Here is a 19,556-nt window from a genome sequence, read left to right as displayed (position 1 = left end):
CCTGTTCCCGTACAGGCTGTCCTGTTCCTGTCCCTTTATGCTTATTAAAGCCTGTAAAACTTCAGCTACCTCGTATCTTGACTCTTATTTATTGAGCTAACCGTTTATTGTTTATTGTCAAAAATAGCACAGGTAATTAATTATTTATTTACCACACTTACACAACACACATCCATGTCTGCACCCCTCTCACGACACACGTCCAAGTCTCTTCACCCCTCTCTTAGACAACACACGTCCATGTCTGCACCCATCTCATGACACACGTCCATGTCTGCACCCCTCTCACGACACACGTCCATGTCTGCACCCCTCTCACGACACACGTCCAAGTCTCTTCACCCCTCTCTTACACAACACACGTCCATGTCTGCACCCATCTCACGACACACGTCCATGTCTGCACCCATCTCATGACACACGTCCATGTCTGCACCCCTCTCACGACACACGTCCATGTCTGCACCCCTCTCACGACACACGTCCAAGTCTCTTCACCCCTCTCTTACACAACACACGTCCATGTCTGCACCCATCTCACGACACACGTCCATGTCTGCACCCATCTCATGACACACGTCCATGTCTGCACCCCTCTCATGACACACGTCCATGTCTCTGCACCCCTCTCACGACACACGTCCATGTCTCTTCACCCCTCTCTTACACAACACACGTCCATGTCTGCACCCATCTCACGACACACGTCCATGTCTGCACCCCTCTCACGACACACGTCCATGTCTGCACCCCTCTCACGACACACGTCCAAGTCTCTTCACCCCTCTCTTACACAACACACGTCCATGTCTGCACCCATCTCACGACACACGTCCATGTCTGCACCCATCTCATGACACACGTCCATGTCTGCACCCCTCTCATGACACACGTCCATGTCTCTGCACCCCTCTCATGACACACGTCCATGTCTCTTCACCCCTCTCTTACACAACACACGTCCATGTCTGCACCCATCTCATGACACACGTCCATGTCTGCACCCCTCTCATGACACACGTCCATGTCTGCACCCCTCTCATGACACACGTCCATGTCTGCACCCCTCTCACGACACACGTCCAAGTCTCTTCACCCCTCTCTTACACAACACACATCCATGTCTGCACCCCTCTCACGACACACGTCCAAGTCTCTTCACCCCTCTCTTACACAACACACGTCCATGTCTGCACCCATCTCACGACAAACGTCCATGTCTGCACCCCTCTCACGACACACGTCCATGTCTGCACCCCTCTCACGACACACGTCCAAGTCTCTTCACCCCTCTCTTACACAACACACGTCCATGTCTGCACCCATCTCACGACACACGTCCATGTCTGCACCCATCTCATGACACACGTCCATGTCTGCACCCCTCTCATGACACACGTCCATGTCTGCACCCCTCTCACGACACACGTCCAAGTCTCTTCACCCCTCTCTTACACAACACACGTCCATGTCTGCACCCATCTCACGACACATGTCCATGTCTGCACCCATCTCATGACACACGTCCATGTCTGCACCCCTCTCATGACACACGTCCATGTCTGCACCCCTCTCACGACACACATCCATGCCTGCACCCCTCTCACGACACACGTCCAAGTCTCTTCACCCCTCCCTTACACAACACACGTCCATGTCTGCACCCATCTCACGACACACGTCCATGTCTGCACCCCTCTCACGACACACGTCCATGTCTGCACCCCTCTCATGACACACATCCATGTCTGCACCCCTCTCACGACACATGTCCATGTCTGCACCCCTCTCACGACACATGTCCATGTCTGCACCCATCTCACGACACACGTCCATGTCTGCACCCCTCTCACGACACACGTCCATGTCTGCACCCCTCTCACGACACACGTCCATGTCTCTTCACCCCTCTCTTACACAACACACGTCCATGTCTCACTCTACTCAGTCACAACACTTCCCGGGCCTCTGCACCCCTCTCACGACACACGTCCATGTCTGCACCCCTCTCATGACACACGTCCAAGTCTCTTCACCCCTCTCTTACACAACACACGACCATGTCTGCACCCATCTCACGACACATGTCCATGTCTGCACCCCTCTCACGACACACGTCCAAGTCTCTTCACCCCTCTCTTACACAACACACGTCCATGTCTGCACCCATCTCACGACACACGTCCATGTCTGCACCCCTCTCACGACACACATCCATGTCTGCACCCCTCTCACGACACACGTCCAAGTCTCTTCACCCCTCTCTTACACAACACACGTCCATGTCTGCACCCATCTCACGACACACGTCCATGTCTGCACCCCTCTCACGACACACGTCCATGTCTGCACCCCTCTCACGACATACGTCCATGTCTGCACCCCTCTCACGACACATGTCCATGTCTGCACCCCTCTCACGACACATGTCCATGTCTGCACCCATCTCACGACACACGTCCATGTCTGCACCCCTCTCACGACACACGTCCATGTCTGCACCCCTCTCACGACACATGTCCATGTCTGCACCCCTCTCACGACACATGTCCATGTCTGCACCCATCTCACGACACACGTCCATGTCTGCACCCCTCTCACGACACACGTCCATGTCTGCACCCCTCTCACGACACACGTCCAAGTCTCTTCACCCCTCTCTTACACAACATACGTCCATGTCTCACTCTTCTCACTCACAACACTTTCCGGGCCTCTGCACCCCTCTCACGACACACGTCCATGTCTCACTCTTCTCAGTCACGACACGTTTCCATGCCACCGCACCCCTCTCATGACACACGTCGCGTCCATGTCTGCACCCCTCTCATGACACACGTCCATGTCTGCACCCCTCTCCTGACACACGTCCATGTCTGCACCCCTCTCACGACACACGTCCATGTCTCTTCACCCCTCTCACGACACACGTCCATGTCTGCACCCCTCTCATGACACACGTCCATGTCTGCACCCCTCTCATGACACACGTCCATGTCTGCACCCCTCTCACGACACACGTCCATGTCTCTTCACCCCTCTCACGACACACGTCCATGTCTGCACCCCTCTCATGACACACGTCCATGTCTGCACCCCTCTCATGACACACGTCCATGTCTGCACCCCTTTCACGACACACGTCCACATCTCTGCACCCCTCTCATGACACACGTCCATGTCTGCACCCCTCTCATGACACACGTCCATGTCTGCACCCCTCTCATGACACACGTCCATGTCTCTGCACCCCTCTCACGACACACGTCCATGTCTCTGCACCCCTCTCACGACACACGTCCATGTCTCTTCACCCCTCTCACGACACACATCCATGTCTGCACCCCTCTCACGACACATGTCCATGTCTGCACCCCTCTCATGACACACGTCCATGTCTGCATCCCTCTCATGACACACGTCCATGTCTGCACCACTCTCAAGACACACGTCCATGTCTGCACCCCTCTCACGACACACGTCCATGTCTGCAGCCCTCTCACGACACACGTCCATGTCTGCACCCCTCTCATGACACACGTCCATGTCTGCACCACTCTCTTGACACACGTAATGTCTGCACCACTCTCAAGACACACGTCCATGTCTGCACCCCTCTCACGACACACATCCATGTCTGCACCCCTCTCATGACACACGTCCATGTCTGCAACCCTCTCACGACAAACGTCCATGTCTCTGCACGCCACTCATGACACACGTCCATGTCTGCACCACTCTCAAGACACACGTCCATGTCTGCACCCCTCTCACGACACACGTCCATGTCTGCACCCCTCTCACGACACACGTCCATGTCTGCACCCCTCTCTTACACAACATACGTCCATGTCTCTTCACCCCTCTCTTACACAACACACGTCCATGTCTGCACCCATCTCACGACACACGTCCATGTCTGCACCCCTCTCATGACACACGTCCATGTCTGCACCCCTCTCATGACACACGTCCATGTCTCTTCACCCCTCTCATGACACACGTCCATGTCTGCACCCCTCTCATGACACACGTCCATGTCTCTTCACCCCTCTCATGACACACGTCCATGTCTGCACCCCTCTCATGACACCCGTCCATGTCTCTTCACCCCTCTCATGACACACGTCCATGTCTGCACCCCTCTCATGACACACGTCCATGTCTGCACCCCTTTCATGACACACGTCCATGTCTCTTCACCCCTCTCACGACACACGTCCATGTCTGCACCCCTCTCACGACACACGTCCATGTCTCTGCACACCTCTCATGACACACGTCCACGTCTGCACCACTCTCAAGACACACGTCCATGTCTGCCCCCCTCTCATGACACACGTCCATGTCTCTGCACCCCTCTCACGACACACGTCCATGTCGCTGCACCCCTCTCATGACACACGTCCATGTCTGCCCCACTCTCATGACACACGTCCATGTCTCTGCACCCCTCTCACGACACATGTCCATGTCTGCACCCCTCTCACGACACATGTCCATGTCTGCACCCCTCTCACGACACACGTCCAAGTCTCTGCACCCCTCTCATGACACACGTCCATGTCTCTTTACCCCTCTCACGACACACGTCCATGTCTCTGCACCCCTCTCACGACACACGTCCATGTCTGCACCCCTCTCACGACACATGTCCATGTCTGCACCCCTCTCACGACACATGTCCATGTCCGCACCTCTCTCACGACACACGTCCATGTCTGCACCCCTCTCACGACACACGTCCATGTCTGCACCCCTCTCACGACACATGTCCATGTCTGCACCCATCTCACGACACACGTCCAAGTCTGCACCCCTCTCATGACACACGTCCATGTCTGCACCCCTCTCACGACACACGTCCATGTCTGCACCACTCTCACGACACACGTCCATGTCTGCACCACTCTCAAGACACACGTCCATGTCTGCACCCCTCTCACGACACACGTCCATGTCTGCACCACTCTCAAGACACACGTCCATGTCTGCACCACTCTCACGACACACGTCCATGTCTGCACCCCTCTCACGACACACGTCCATGTCTGCACCCCTCTCACGACACATGTCCATGTCTGCACCCCTCTCATGACACACGTCCATGTCTGCACCCCTCTCACGACACATGTCCATGTCAGCACCCCTCTCATGACACACGTCCATGTCTGCACCCCTCTCACGACACATGTCCATGTCTGCACCCCTCTCACGACACATGTCCATGTCTGCACCCCTCTCATGACACACGTCCATGTCTGCACCCCTCTCACGACACATGTCCATGTCTGCACCCCTCTCACGACACACGGCCATGTCAGCACCCCTCTCATGACACACGTCCATGTCTGCACCCCTCTCACGACACATGTCCATGTCCGCACCTCTCTCACGACACACGTCCATGTCTGCACCCCTCTCACGACACACGTCCATGTCTGCACCCCTCTCACGACACATGTCCATGTCTCTGCACCTCTCTCACGACACACATCCATGTCTGCACCCCTCTCATGACACACGTCCATGTCTGCACCCCTCTCACGACACATGTCCATGTCCGCACCTCTCTCACGACACACGTCCATGTCTGCACCTCTCTCACGACACATGTCCATGTCTCTGCACCCCTCTCATGACACACGTCCATGTCGCTGCACCCCTCTCATGACACACGTCCATGTCTGCCCCACTCTCATGACACACGTCCATGTCTCTGCACCCCTCTCATGACACACGTCCATGTCTCTGCACCCCTCTCATGACACACGTCCATGTCGCTGCACCCCTCTCATGACACACGTCCATGTCTGCACCCCTCTCATGACACACGTCCATATCTGCACCCCTCTCACGACACACGGCCATGTCTGCACCCCTCTCATGACACACGTCCATATCTGCACCCCTCTCACGACACACGTCCATATCTGCACCCCTCTCACGACACACGTCCATGTCTGCACCACTCTCAAGACACACGTCCATGTCTGCACCCCTCTCACGACACACATCCATGTCTGCACCCCTCTCACGACACACGTCCATGTCTGCACCACTCTCAAGACACACATCCATGTCTGCACCCCTCTCACGACACATGTCCATGTCTGCACCCCTCTCACGACACACATCCATGTCTGCACCCCTCTCACGACACACATCCATGTCTGCACCCCTCTCACGACACATGTCCATGTCTGCACCCCTCTCATGACACACGTCCATGTCTGCACCCCTCTCACGACACACATCCATGTCTGCACCCCTCTCACGACACATGTCCATGTCTGCACCCCTCTCATGACACACATCCATGTCTGCACCCCTCTCACGACACACATCCATGTCTGCACCCCTCTCACGACACATGTCCATGTCTGCACCCCTCTCATGACACACGTCCATGTCTGCACCCCTCTCATGACACACGTCCATGTCTGCACCTCTCTCACGACACACGTCCATATCTGCACCCCTCTCATGACACACGTCCATGTCTGCACCCCTCTCACGACACACGTCCATGTCTGCACCTCTCTCACGACACATGTCCATGTCTGCACCCCTCTCACGACACATGTCCATGTCTGCACCCCTCTCACGACACACGTCCATGTCTGCACCCCTCTCATGACACACGTCCATATCTGCACCCCTCTCTGTGACGTCGATGTCTCACTGCGCACTGCTCAGTCACGACACAAGTTCTCAAAAACTCTTACGCGGCTCCTCCGCCTCCTCGAAGTCCATCAGATCTCCTCTTTAGTTGTGAGAATCCCCCCCCGGGCTCTCCCTCGCGACAGGGGCAGCACCCCACGAACTCATATCAGTGCCCCTCTCCCCCCTTCCCTTCCTGGAAGATATATCCCGCCGGCACCCAAAGTAGTTCCAGGAAACAGACGTAGGGCGAGTCCAGACCCGCCCTACACTAGCACCCCCCCCCCCCCACCCCCTGCAAGCTGCATGCCTCGGTGCAACACTCAGGGCGACCCGAGGCCCAGGCGACTGCAAAGCACCGGAAGTCTCACAACCAGGAACCAGGGAGTCCTGGGAACCCGCCCCTGAACTCTGGGTACGCTGGATGGGGTCAAAGGCAGCAGCAAAGGTCAAGGTGCAAGCCTGCATCCAGGAGTCATCCTCAAAGTCTCAGTGCCAATGGGGTTCAAACGTTCAACCTTCTCTGCTCTAGGTTCGCTTCGGGGGACACTGATTCTGCCTCGTCACGGCCCCTTTCCCCCTTCCAGTCCATGCTGAGTCATGTCCCCATATTTTGTCTTCCACTTTATTCATTGTCCATCATAAATTCCACTATATTTACTCGAAGTTATGGGCCCGATTCACAGAGCTAACTTAAGACAAAATCCTAAACTTACTACTTTTAGTATTCACAGAAGTTAGGATTTTGTCTTAAGTCTGTCTTAAGACAGACTTAAGACAAACTTAAGACAAGATCCTAACTTCTGTGAATACCAAAAGTAGTAAGTTTAGGATTTTGTCGTAAGTTAGTTTTGTGAATCGGGCCCAGAGTCTTTACACTAAGAGCCCATAAAAATAATTATTTTTGTGATGGCATTGTTGGCTTTCATTGCAGGTAAAGGCATGCCCAACAATGCCTCCGGGCCTGTGTGCTGAGTCAGCAGGCCTCATGGTCAAGGCAGCGGGTGGGTCTGACATGGTCCAGGGTGGGGCGCGCGAACGATGCATTCGTCACCTGTGCGTTCCATGACTCCTGTACACTTCTGCTTCTTTTGTTGGGGTGGAGATACGTTTTCAAATGCCAGGGTGTGTGGGCAAACACAAAAGACCACCTCCCAGGGCACACACACCACTTCCTGAATTGGTAGTGTTTGTCGAGCAGCGATAGTTTCGCGAGGGGTGATAGGCCGAGCTCTACCCACCTTTACAGAGGAAGGGAGGACTCTCGCCCACATACCAGCCTTGACTGGATATCTAGGACTTCTCGAAAGCTGGTCCCTCATTTCGGTTTCCCAGCTCGCCGGCGCAGGTCCAAGCGACACAACAGGTAAGACGCGAAGGGCTATTTTGTGGGCACAAGAACCTGCATATTGTGGCTACATATCTCTGAAGTATGGTGGTATTCAGTGGAAGACCCCCATATCACGTAACGGGGTCAAGTGCTGCTGAGGCCATATCGTGGAAGGGAGCTTGATGACTCAGGCGGGGGGGGTTCGTCTTTGGTAGACAACCAGGCCCCAATACCAAGGTTTGTACCATCCTTTGAGGTCAGAGCCAAAAATAGGAAATTAGTCGCTCTCTGAAACTAAAGACAATACAGGGGTCTGTAGGGCGGGTGACCAATGATTTGGACCCGGTAGAGTTGCTTCCACTCATGGTGGGGGTCTGTTGGAGAGGTGCCCCTTGACTTGGACCCAGTAGAGTTGTTTCTACTCATGGAGTCTGAAAGACAGGTGACCCTTGGCTTTGACCAACTACAGTTGCTTCCACTCATGGGGCCTGAAGGAGACCTGACCCTTGACTTGGACCCAGTAGAGATGCTTTCACTCATGGGGGCCTGAAGGAGAGGGTTCCAGTGCGTGACTTGGACCCAGTAGAGTTGCTTTCACTCATGGGGGTCATTAGGAGAAGCAACACTTGACTTGGACCCAGTAAAGCTGATTCCACCCATGGGAGTCTGTAGTTCAGGTGACCTTTGAGTTAGACCCAGTAGTAATGCTTCCACTTATGGGGGGCTGTAGGACAGGTGACCCTTGACTTCGACCCATTAGAGATGCTTCCACTCTCGGGGGTCTGTAAGAGAGGTGACTCTTGACTTGGACCTACTAGAGATGCTTCCACTCATGGGGGTCTGTAGGAGAGGTGACCTTTGACTTGGACCCAGTAGAGATGCTTCCACTCATGGGGGTCTGTAGGACAGGTGACCCTTGACTTGGACCCAGTAGAGATGCTTCCACTCATGGGGGTCTGTAGGAGAGGTGACCTTTGACTTGGACCCAATAGAGATGCTTCCACTCATGGGGGTCTGTAGGACAGGTGACCCTTGACTTGGACCCAGTAGAGATGCTTCCACTCAAGGGGGTCTGTAGGACAGGTGACCCTTGACTTGGACCCAGTAGAGTTGCTTCCACTCTAGGGGGTCTGTAAGAGAGGTGACTCTTGACTTGGACCTACTAGAGATGCTTCCACTCATGGGGGTCTGTAGGAGAGGTGACCTTTGAGTTTGACCCAGTAGAGTTGCTTCCACTCATGGGGGTCTGAAGGACAAGTGACCCTTGATAGGACCCAGTAGAGGTCCTTCCACTCATGAGGGTCTGTAGGACAGGTGACCCTTGACTTGGACCCAGTAGAGTTGCTTCCACTCATGGGGGGTCTGTAGGACATGTGACCCTTGATAGGACCCAGTAGAGGTCCTTCCACTCATGAGGGTCTGTAGGACAGGTGACCCTTGACTTGGACCCAGTAGAGTTGCTTCCACTCATGGGGGGTCTGTAGGACATGTGACCCTTGATAGGACCCAGTAGAGGTCCTTCCACTCAAGGGGGTCTGTAGGACATGTGACCCTTGACTTGTACCCAGTAGAGTTGCTTCCACTCATGGTGGTCTGTAGGACAGGTGACCCTTGACTTGGACCCAGTAGAGATGCTTCCACTCATGGGGGGTCTGTAGGACATGTGACCCTTGATAGGACCCAGTAGAGGTCCTTCCACTCAAGGGGGTCTGTAGGACATGTGACCCTTGACTTGGACCCAGTAGAGTTGCCTCCACTCTAGGGGGTCTGTAGGACATGTGACCCTTGACTTGGACCCAGTAGAGATGCTTCCAATCATGGGGGCCTGAAGGACAGGTGACCCTTGACTTGGACCCAGTAGAGTTTGCTTCCACTCATGGGGGGTCTGTAGGACATGTGACCCTTGACTTGGACCCAGTAGAGATGCTTCCACTCATGGGGGCCTGAAGGACAGGTGACCCTTGACTTGGACCCAGTAGAGTTTGCTTCCACTCATGGGGGGTCTGTAGGACATGTGACCCTTGACTTGGACCCAGGAGAGTTGCTTCCACTCATGGGGGTCTGTAGGAGAGGTATCCCTTGACTTGAACCCAGTAGAGATGCTTCCACTCATGAGGGTCTGAAGGACAGGTGACCCTTGACTTGGACCCATTAGAGTTGCTTCACTCATGGAGCTGAGGGCTGGCATGTAAAGCAGCCATTCTGTGGGCAGCACAGCACATGCCCTTTCCATCAAACCTAGCTTTGCAGTTAGATTTAAGATCCTGCTCCTACAAAGCCCCTTCCTCCCGCCTCAGGAGCCCCCGAGAGTCAGATGTGTCCTGTTTCTTTCACACCTCTCCATGGAGCAGTAGGAGGAGTGTATGTCCGACTGTGAGTGGCATCCACTCACCTCACCTTCTGCTTTTAACAACTTTGATTTTCCATTCGATGCAGGGAAACGCAGTGGCGGCTGGCACGGATCGGGGTGGCAGGGTGGGAAACGGGGTAAATAAAAAATGAATTGAACGTACCTCCTCTCCGCTTCCTCCTTGTGGCATCTCTCCTCCTCGTACCACCGGCTGGAACAGGAAGCTCCAAGATTCCCCTGAGTCAATCTCAATGCTATTACTTTATGTTTAAAAACATTGCTTTACATTAAAAAAAACAGAAATTCACTAAAAAAACAAAGGTCGAGACTACTTTTTGTCTTTTGGACTGACTGGGAGGGTGCGGTCATCCTTCCTCGGCTGCACCATCTGATAATGCGCGCCTCCTGGAAACTCTTTACAGACTACGTTGCTACATAGCATCATAGGTGTGCAGACGTATTGAACATGTTATAAATCTTTGATTTGAAGAAAAATTCTGTGTGCAGGTGACACAAGTTTTTTTGGCTCTGCAAAAAAGATTTCCAACAGTGCAAAGATTCTACATACTACATAACAAGTATTGTAAGCAGCCTTGGGTTATTAGACAGAATCATCTCAGCATGACAATTTGTACATAACATAGAAGACTCTATGCACCAGGGACTAATCTATGTACATGTGTTTGTTTTGTACCAGAAGTTGGGTTATTTGTAAAGTTTTCACCACAGTATGAAACCTGCAGCTAGGATGATCTTGAGCAGCTTCAGACCTTGGTCATTTTAAGAGAATAGTGTCTCTTTAGATACGTGTTGCGCAGAATGTACACTGTGCTTAGTAAATACGTTTTAATTCTCTGTAGTGTATTTCTCATGAGAGTTTCACTATCTGCAAACAGTGTGGTCCAGAGAAAACTCCATCCATAGAGTGAATACTGTTTAGAGTACCCACTTCTCTATTCGTATCATATCCACTACATTTCTCAATGTAGGTTCAGTGACTTCCAGGGGTTTGATACGGATAACAGCTGTCCGTAGTATGGCATTAGTTATGTAACAGGGCTTCAGTATCTGGAGGAACTTGTTTTCCCTGATCGGTTGTATACAGATGGAACACCGTGTACAGGAAAGGTGTCCCTTTCATCTGCGGTGTACAGTCAACATAAACTCGGTTACCCATGACGTGCAGAGGGTCAATGTTGTTCATAGCACAAGGTTGCTTCACCTATGGGGGTTGTATGTATGACGGCAGTAATGATGCTTCATAATATATGTCTCCAGAGACAGAGGAGGAGACTGTCCATCATGAATCTGGGCGCCGTCTTCTAACAGCCGTAATCAAAGGTAAGGATGGAACAGGAAGTGTAACTGCGAGTACACTCCGCTTCCCGACTGCTGAACTATATCGAAAGGGAGAGATCTCCCTGCAGCCTTTATTATTGTCTCTCACTGCCTACCGTAGGCAAAATCCTTTACGTTTACCAGTGGCATGCTCCATCATCGAGCTCTCACCCAGACACCTTCATGCATCTATGTGGGCTCAACCCATATAGTCAAGGGGGCTCTTAGTTTGTTTATGTGGAGGGGTCTATATTTAAAATTGCCTAAAGGTATCCTAAACAATATTTCAATGTATTCGGGGAATCCTTTGGCAAAGTTAAAAGAAGAAGAGTGCTGCCATTGAGAATGCAATGTACTCAGTCTACATGTTTCAGCCATGCAACTTGCCTTTATGGTCAGGTGGCTTTCTTCAGGACTTTATTACTTGAAAGATCCTTAAAGTTATCCTATTTTAGAATAGTAATAACCTATAGTGCAGTATATTTTGTGCTCATTTTGCCTCATTCATACAGCATGTCGTTCATATGAACCATACTGAGAAATGTTCTCAGTCATGCATCTGTTAGTTAATTTTCTAAAGGCCCCAGAGGGCATTAGAGGCAGGTGGACCTTGTGGTCACACCTTCATCAGAGGTTCATCGTCAGAGGTTCAGACCTGCAGAAAACCTACTTGGCTCCTGTGCTCTACATCTTGAAAGTTTGTAACTTTAATGGCAAAAAACGTGATCAATTTCTGAACAAAGAATGTTAAAACATCCATGTTAATGATTTAGGGCCATATGTAGGTAGCCAAATTGCGATCGCAAATGCAGAAAATTCGCAATTTGGGCAGTATGCTATCAGCCTGATTCATGTAGCCAATAGCGCTCGCAAAAGGGCCAGATTCTGAGAATCTGGCCCTTTGCGAGTGCGATTTTTGCATTTGGTATTCACAATCCCAAATGCAAAAATCGCTATGTAAGAATTCGCATATTTGCGAGGAATGGCATTTAAGGAATCTCTAATAGAGATTCCTCAAATGCTATTCATGACACAAAAAAAAATTGCGATTTTGCACTTTTGGGGCCGCTATTTACCGAGAGGTCAGACCTCTCGGTAAATAGCAAATACTCAGAGAAATGCTTTAAAAAGCATTTTTCTAAGTTGCATGTTGCACACACACATGTCCTTTGGACATGTGTGTGCGCACCACCTGTTCAAATGTGCATTTTAGGGGTGCTACAGGGTGTCCTTTGAACACCCCTGGCACCCTTAAAATCGCTATCTGATTTGCGAGTAGCAAATTGCTACTCGCAAATGAGGGATACTCCCCATTCATTCCTATGGGCCTCTTGGCCCATAGGAATGAATGGGGAGTAATTCCTTTTTTTGCGAGTAGCAAATTTCTACTCGCAAATAGAGAACATGTAGGAATCGCTATTGATTTAGCAATTCCTACATGAATGCCGTTTTGCGTGTCCTCAATAGCGAGTCGCTATGATTCGCTATTAGGGCCACGCAAAACGGCCCGTACATGAATCAGGCTGTATGTGGCACACAAAAACCCACATGCAAAATAAGGAATCGCAAAATTTGCGATTCCTTATTATGCGAATGCATTTAAGCAGCCAGGAGTGAGACATGTAGTGATGTGAAGCTGCCACCTCCCGAGCTGTGGCTCTGGCTGAGGCGGTTGCTTTGTGATCTCTCATCACTCAGTGTGACATCTGCACAAAAGCCAGGGTTGGTCCCTCCTGGTCCCACCCGTGGGAGCGATAACACTGTTTGGAGTTCATGGCGGAGCCGTGGAAACCCCAGGCGTGGGCGAGCAAACACGCCGAGCTTTGCATTAGAGAACAAGATGGAAAGAATTGATGTGTAGCGCTCAGGCAGCCAGTCGTGGCTTCAGTGAGCTCAGAGAGCGGTGAGAATGACACAGGACATGGAAGAGCCTCCATTAGGCAGTTTTGTTTTTTTGTGTCAAATCTTTTAGCCGGAAGCCCCCCTGTGGTCGATGCTTGAGGGGGGGCTTCGAGGACCCCGTGACTAAGCGAAATGTAGAGCAGAACAGCACACCTTGTTTACCTGCAGAATTCACACAGCTCTGAGTCAGAGATGGCCGCCAGATACCAGACCCAGTTAGACAGGCCTTTGGGCTGGAAAAATAGAGGGCTCAAAAAGGGAGCGGCCAATGTAATTAAGGGCGTGACTTGAACAAAAAATACATTTCTGTGATCCCGATAGCCTCCCAGCCAGATTGTGATTCCTCTCTAGGCTTTCTGTTATTGCATCCAGATAGCCTCGTCAGGGGTAGTAAGCGCTATATAAATGCAATTACAATACAATACAACTACTGGCATTCACCTAAAACGAGACAGGACTACTGGCTTTTGTCAATGATTGTCAGCTGTGAAATAAACATTACTGAGTGGCTCAGTCACTCCAGGTATGTTCACTCTATGTTAGACATGTCTGCCCTTTGTCTCTCCACATCTTGTCGATCTGCCTATCTTCTCACGCCTCATTTCTTTCCTCTTCATCGCCTTCTTTTCACTCTCTCCCGTATGTATTTCTTTGCACCTTCTTCACTTCAACAAAATGCACCCGCTCATTTGTATGCACTGTTTTTTTTTTACTTTTGCTTTGTCAATCTTTTGACATCTGTGCACCTCCTTCACACACCTTTGAACAGAATCACAATTGCATCTGGAATAACTGACCATTCCTCTGTGCATGCTTCAGAGAGGCCAAGGATTGGATGTTCATGTATTCTGAACAATTTTTTTGACCCAGTGACAGGCACTGTGAGAAACTCACACTGCCTCCAGCCTCACCTCCCACGCTCTCAATTGTGGCTCGGTATAAACACCTACAGGAGACTGTGGAAGGTGTGCAGCAAACAAAAGAGAGACAGGCAACGCAAAAAAATACAGAAACCCAAAACCCCAGAAATAACTAACATTGTTTGGGAATACAAGATAAAGTAAGACCTGAGATATACTAACAGGAACTAGGGGCCATATGTAGGTAAAACGTGTTTTGCGATTCTCAAATTGCGATTTTTAGGGAATCGCAATTAGAGAATTGCAAAATGCAATATAGGTAGGATTAGCAAAATATTTTTCGAATCCCACATACAGCCTGATTCATGTACAATCCGTTTTGCGTGGCCCTAATAGCGAATCATAGCGACTCGCTATTGAGGACACGCAAAACGGCATTCATGTAGGAATTGCTAATGAAATAGCGATTCCTACATGTTCTTTATTTGCGAGTAGCAATTTGCTACTCGCAAAAACTCCCCATTCATTCCTATGGGCCAAGAGGCCCATAGGAATGAATGGGGAGTATCCCTTATTTGCGAGTAGCAATTTGCTACTCGCAAATAAGATAGCGATTTTAAGGGTGCCAGGGGTGTCCAAAGGACGCCCTGTAGCACCCCTAAAATGCACATTTGAACAGGTGTTGCGCACACACATGTCCAAAGGACATGTGTGTGTGCAACATGCAACTTAGAAAAATGCTTTTAAAAGCATTTTTCTGAGTTTTTGCTATTTACCGACAGGTCTGACCTCTCGGTAAATAGCGGCCCAAAAAGTGCAAACTCGCTATTTCTTGATGTGTCATGAATAGCATTTGAGGAATCTCTATTAGAGATTCCTTAAATGCCATTCCTCGCAAATATGCGAATTCTTAAATAGCGATTTTTGCATTTGGGATTGTGAATACCAAATGCAAAAATCGCACTCGCAAAGGGCCAGATTCTCAGAATCTGGCCCTTTTGCGAGCGCTATTGCCTACATGAATCAGGCTGATATTCCTTATTTGGGAAGCGCAAATTGAGATTCGCAAATAAGGAATACCATTCATTCCTATGGGCTAGAAGGCCCGTAGGAATGAACTGGAAGACATTCTCAATTTGCGATTCTCAATTAGAGAATCGCAAATTGAGAATGCAATTTCAGGGTGGCAGGGGTGTCAATAGGACACCTTTTTGCACCCCTGAAATAAACGTGTGCACATGTGGCGCACATACATGCACCGCCAGTGCACCTGAGTCATACCTCCCAAGATGCTGCCCTGACTCAGGCCCAGCTCTGCCATCCTAGGTCTACAGCTAACCTGATGTCCCAGTGCCGAGAGCCCGGCCCAGAGCTCTGCCAGTGCACCTCAACCCTACCTACTATCTCTGTGCTATTCCAATGTCGACAACCAGGCCCACAGCTCCACAGCGCCTTGAAAGTACCGGAACCGACCTACAGCGCCCCTGCTCTGCTGAGAGCCAGCCAAGCAGCAGCTGGACTCTATCTCAAACTGAACCTTGACCCCTGCTCTCCTCGCTCTGGGTCACCAAGCCTGTGTCTTCCCTGCCCTCTGCTTCCAGTCTTAGCATTGGCTGGGTGGCTGTGAGTAGAATCTCACTGCAGCGGGTGAAGCTCCCCAAACACCAGCGGTGGAACCTGGGAGTCAGGGTGGCAGTGGGTGGTGGAGCCAACATGAGCCACAGAGGTGGAGCCGGAATCCCCTGGCCCTGGAGTCTGTGGTCGTGGTCCCATCCTTCCTTTACCATGTGTATGTGTGTCCTAGAGGCGAGAGGGCACTTGCTGCTGGTTTCTTGAGCGGTGTCGCCGACTGATGTCTCCGTAAATTTGATAATCTACGCTTCTTAAGTAACTTGATTGTCTTCCCATACGGAAAAGATATTGGTTCAAGGCGCTTTGCCACAGCGCCCTCTTTCAGGCGCAGCGTATCAACGATGGCCCATATGTATCAAGTGTTCAAGCAACACAACACAGCAGGACACCTGCTGCGCTGCGTGAAAGGACACCTGCTGCGCTGCGTGAAAGGGCACCTGCTGCGCTGCGTGAAAGGACACCTGCTGCGCTGCGTGAAAGGACACCTGCTGCGCTGCGTGAAAGGACACCTGCTGCGCTGCGTGAAAGGACACCTGCTGCGCTGCGTGAAAGGACACCTGCTGCGCTGCGTGAAAGGACACCTGCTGCGCTGCGTGAAAGGACACCTGCTGCGCTGCGTGAAAGGACACCTGCTGCGCTGCGTGAAAGGACACCTGCTGCGCTGCGTGAAAGGGCACCTGCTGCGCTGCGTGAAAGGACACCTGCTGCGCTGCGTGAAAGGACACCTGCTGCGCTGCGTGAAAGGACACCTGCTGCGCCCCGTGAAAGGACACCTGCTGCGATGCGTGAAAGGACACCTGCTGCGCTGCGTGAAAGGACACCTGCTGCGCTGCGTGAAAGGGCAGAAAGGTTCTGTAATTAGCATTATACGGCGTATTCCTGTACTTTCCCAGTGTTGGCGCACTTCTGGCTATCTAGTGCCAACACAGGCCCCCTGGTGCCATGGTGCAAGGGTGCCTGCATTAGAAGCAGGAGGGACACCTTCCTGCACAAACACAACCCCCTGAGGCGTTTCCTCTTTCTATGCCTGCTGCAGAATGCTGCACACACAGAAAGAGGAATAAAGGAGGAACAATTCGATATCTCTCCTTGCTGCGCCTCAGCTGGGGAGGCACAGCATTTTGATGTATTCCCAGGTCTTCCACTAATGGTAAATCTTGGAGCACGTCAAAGTCCATGGGGGCATCTGTGGGAACACCCACGCTCCACAGATGGAGCGCCTCGCTGCCGCAGGATGCCCCAAGGGAGCAATTTGTGCTGCGTTGCGTTAATCTAGATATATCAAGTCATGCGGGGCAACGCAAGGTGGCCTTCCTTGGCATGGAAAGTCTCACCTAGGTCTTGCTTTGCCCTTGCGTGGCGCAAGGGCGACACACAATGTTGATAAATATGGACCAGTATCTCCAATCTGTTTTTTAAGTGCCTCCCCCCTTAGATTGCTACACCCCGCTTCTCTCAGTTCGGTGGTGGGGCCCAAGTTTCGTGAGGTAAGACTGGTGAAGGGAGTGCAAAGGCCGTCCATGGGTTTAAAAACGAGCGCTAGGAGATTACACACTGATCCATAGTGCATTTGAAGCGCCCACCTCCTTTCCTCCAAGCACTAAAGTGCTGATGAGCACGTGTTCTGCACTTTGCACTGAACAGATGTAGTTGTGGGCCTGATGAAGGCCCAAAGGCTCTCTTCGTTGCCGAAACGCATTTTCAGATTGTGACCAAGCGGAGGCATGGGCAAGACGTGGAGTGGGTCGTGGCCTATGGTTGAGATGCACTAGATGGGGGTCTTTGGCCATCAGTGGGGGGAGGGGTCTGTACTGTCTACGGGTGGGGGGGACGTCAGCTGGGCCACAAGGGACGCCAAATTCAGCTCAAGCAAAAATGTTCAGGTAAGGTTGACACTGCAGAGGCCACTATTAGAATGGGGCCATGTGGGGGTGTACTGAGGATGGAGTGGGAGGGTGGTAGGACGCAAGGCATCATTCTTTAATCATGTATTGAAGGAGGCACGGGAAACTAGGGGGGCACCGGGTATATATAGTTTTATAGTAATATTAGTAGAAAAATAAGTTATCAAAGCTTAAAATCATATATATTTTTACGGTTCCAAAAAAAAAAAAAAAAACAAGAAAGAACATTTTAAAAAAAAGAGAAAAAATACAGCATCAATTTGAATTCATCTACATAAATCTTGAAATTCTGTTGAAATGCAATTGCCAGTTTGGGAATGGACAATCAGTCTGGATACAGAAAAGACTGAACACGTTTAGCTTCATTCTTTATTTCACATCCACCTCCATGTTTGGCCAATGCATGTTCCCGAACTCTTGTAATCCTTTGCACTAGAACGTTAAAGGACATAAACATACCAGTTTAAAACGCAGCATAGGCAAGTTCCACGTGCTATTCCCCAAACACTTCTGGTTGCCATTATTTCTGTGTCCTCAGAGTTATCAGGACCCGGTAACTGTAATTCCAGAATGGGAAAATAACACAGCGGCGGTTTCTTCGTGAGGGCGAGGGGGCATCGCCCCCCAGCCCACTGCAGAATCACTAAACGTGAAAAACTAAACATTGGCATAGCCAATAGGCCTCGCCTTTGGGACCTTATAAGCTTTTAGCCGCGCAGCACTCTATCCTGGGTGCTGTGCCCCCAGGGTTTGAATAGCTATACAATTACTATACACTGGGTCATGTAGTCTGATTTAGGAATACACACAGAGCCAGCAAATAGAAAGGCCAAAAATGTGATTGAGGTTGCTGGCCTACCCTTGGCCTATTTTCTCCATAATAGTGAAAATGCCTTCACTCATTGCCTGTAGCAATTCTGCAGCCAGGGTGTTTTCCCGCACAATTATAAATGTGCTTTATTTGCCACATAAACCATCATCTGCAGATTTTGATAAGAAATGTTTTGTTTCTAGTGCAAACATAGTGTTTCCGCACAGTGGAAGGCCCTTCAGAAAGGTTTACTGCTCACCTTTCCCGAGCATGTTAATGTACTTGGGTGTTAAAGTGGTACTAATTAGGTGAAAGCTTTACTCAGAAAGTGTTAACATATGCAAACATAATAAAATAACTAAGTAATACTAACGAAATCCGAGGAATGGTTTGCTTTTCTTGCTGCATAATATAGTCAACCCTCCCGCATAATGTGGTCATCTCCTGCTGCATAATTCCAAAGCTCCTGCCTGTAGCCTAGGATATCCCACTGGAACTAACAACTGAACAAAACAAGCATTTGCAATGCAATAGGTCTCGCATTTGTGAGAGTTTGAGCTATTGGCATTGTAAATGACAACTCCTTTTATTTATGTGTTTTGTAAACTTGCAAACGGTGTGAGCACTTTGTACCTATAAAAGCAAGCCTGGCAGTAAGAGGCACAGTTACTGCCAGCCTTGCTTCTCGTAAGCAAGGACTATGAACACCGCTTGCACATTTTCAAAACGCATAAATAGAAAGCATTGTCATTTACAATCATGATAC

General features: G+C 50.6%; 1 protein-coding gene across 1 annotated transcript in view; it reads left to right on the top strand.

The window, feature by feature from the left end:
* Positions 1 to 7,903: 7,903 nt before the first annotated feature.
* LOC144767980 (cornifelin homolog) overlaps positions 7,904 to 19,556 on the top strand; it is a 51,278-nt gene continuing 39,625 nt past the window's right edge. The window contains exon 1 of the mRNA XM_078651344.1: positions 7,904 to 8,029. The gene's annotated coding sequence lies outside the window, so the exon portion shown is untranslated. The remainder of the gene's footprint in view (positions 8,030 to 19,556) is intronic.

Source organism: Lissotriton helveticus, chromosome 7, assembly GCF_964261635.1.
Source record: "Lissotriton helveticus chromosome 7, aLisHel1.1, whole genome shotgun sequence".
NCBI classification, from domain to species: Eukaryota; Metazoa; Chordata; class Amphibia; order Caudata; family Salamandridae; genus Lissotriton; species Lissotriton helveticus.
Note: the sequence above shows the minus strand (reverse complement) of the source record. Positions and strands in the feature narration are given on the sequence as shown.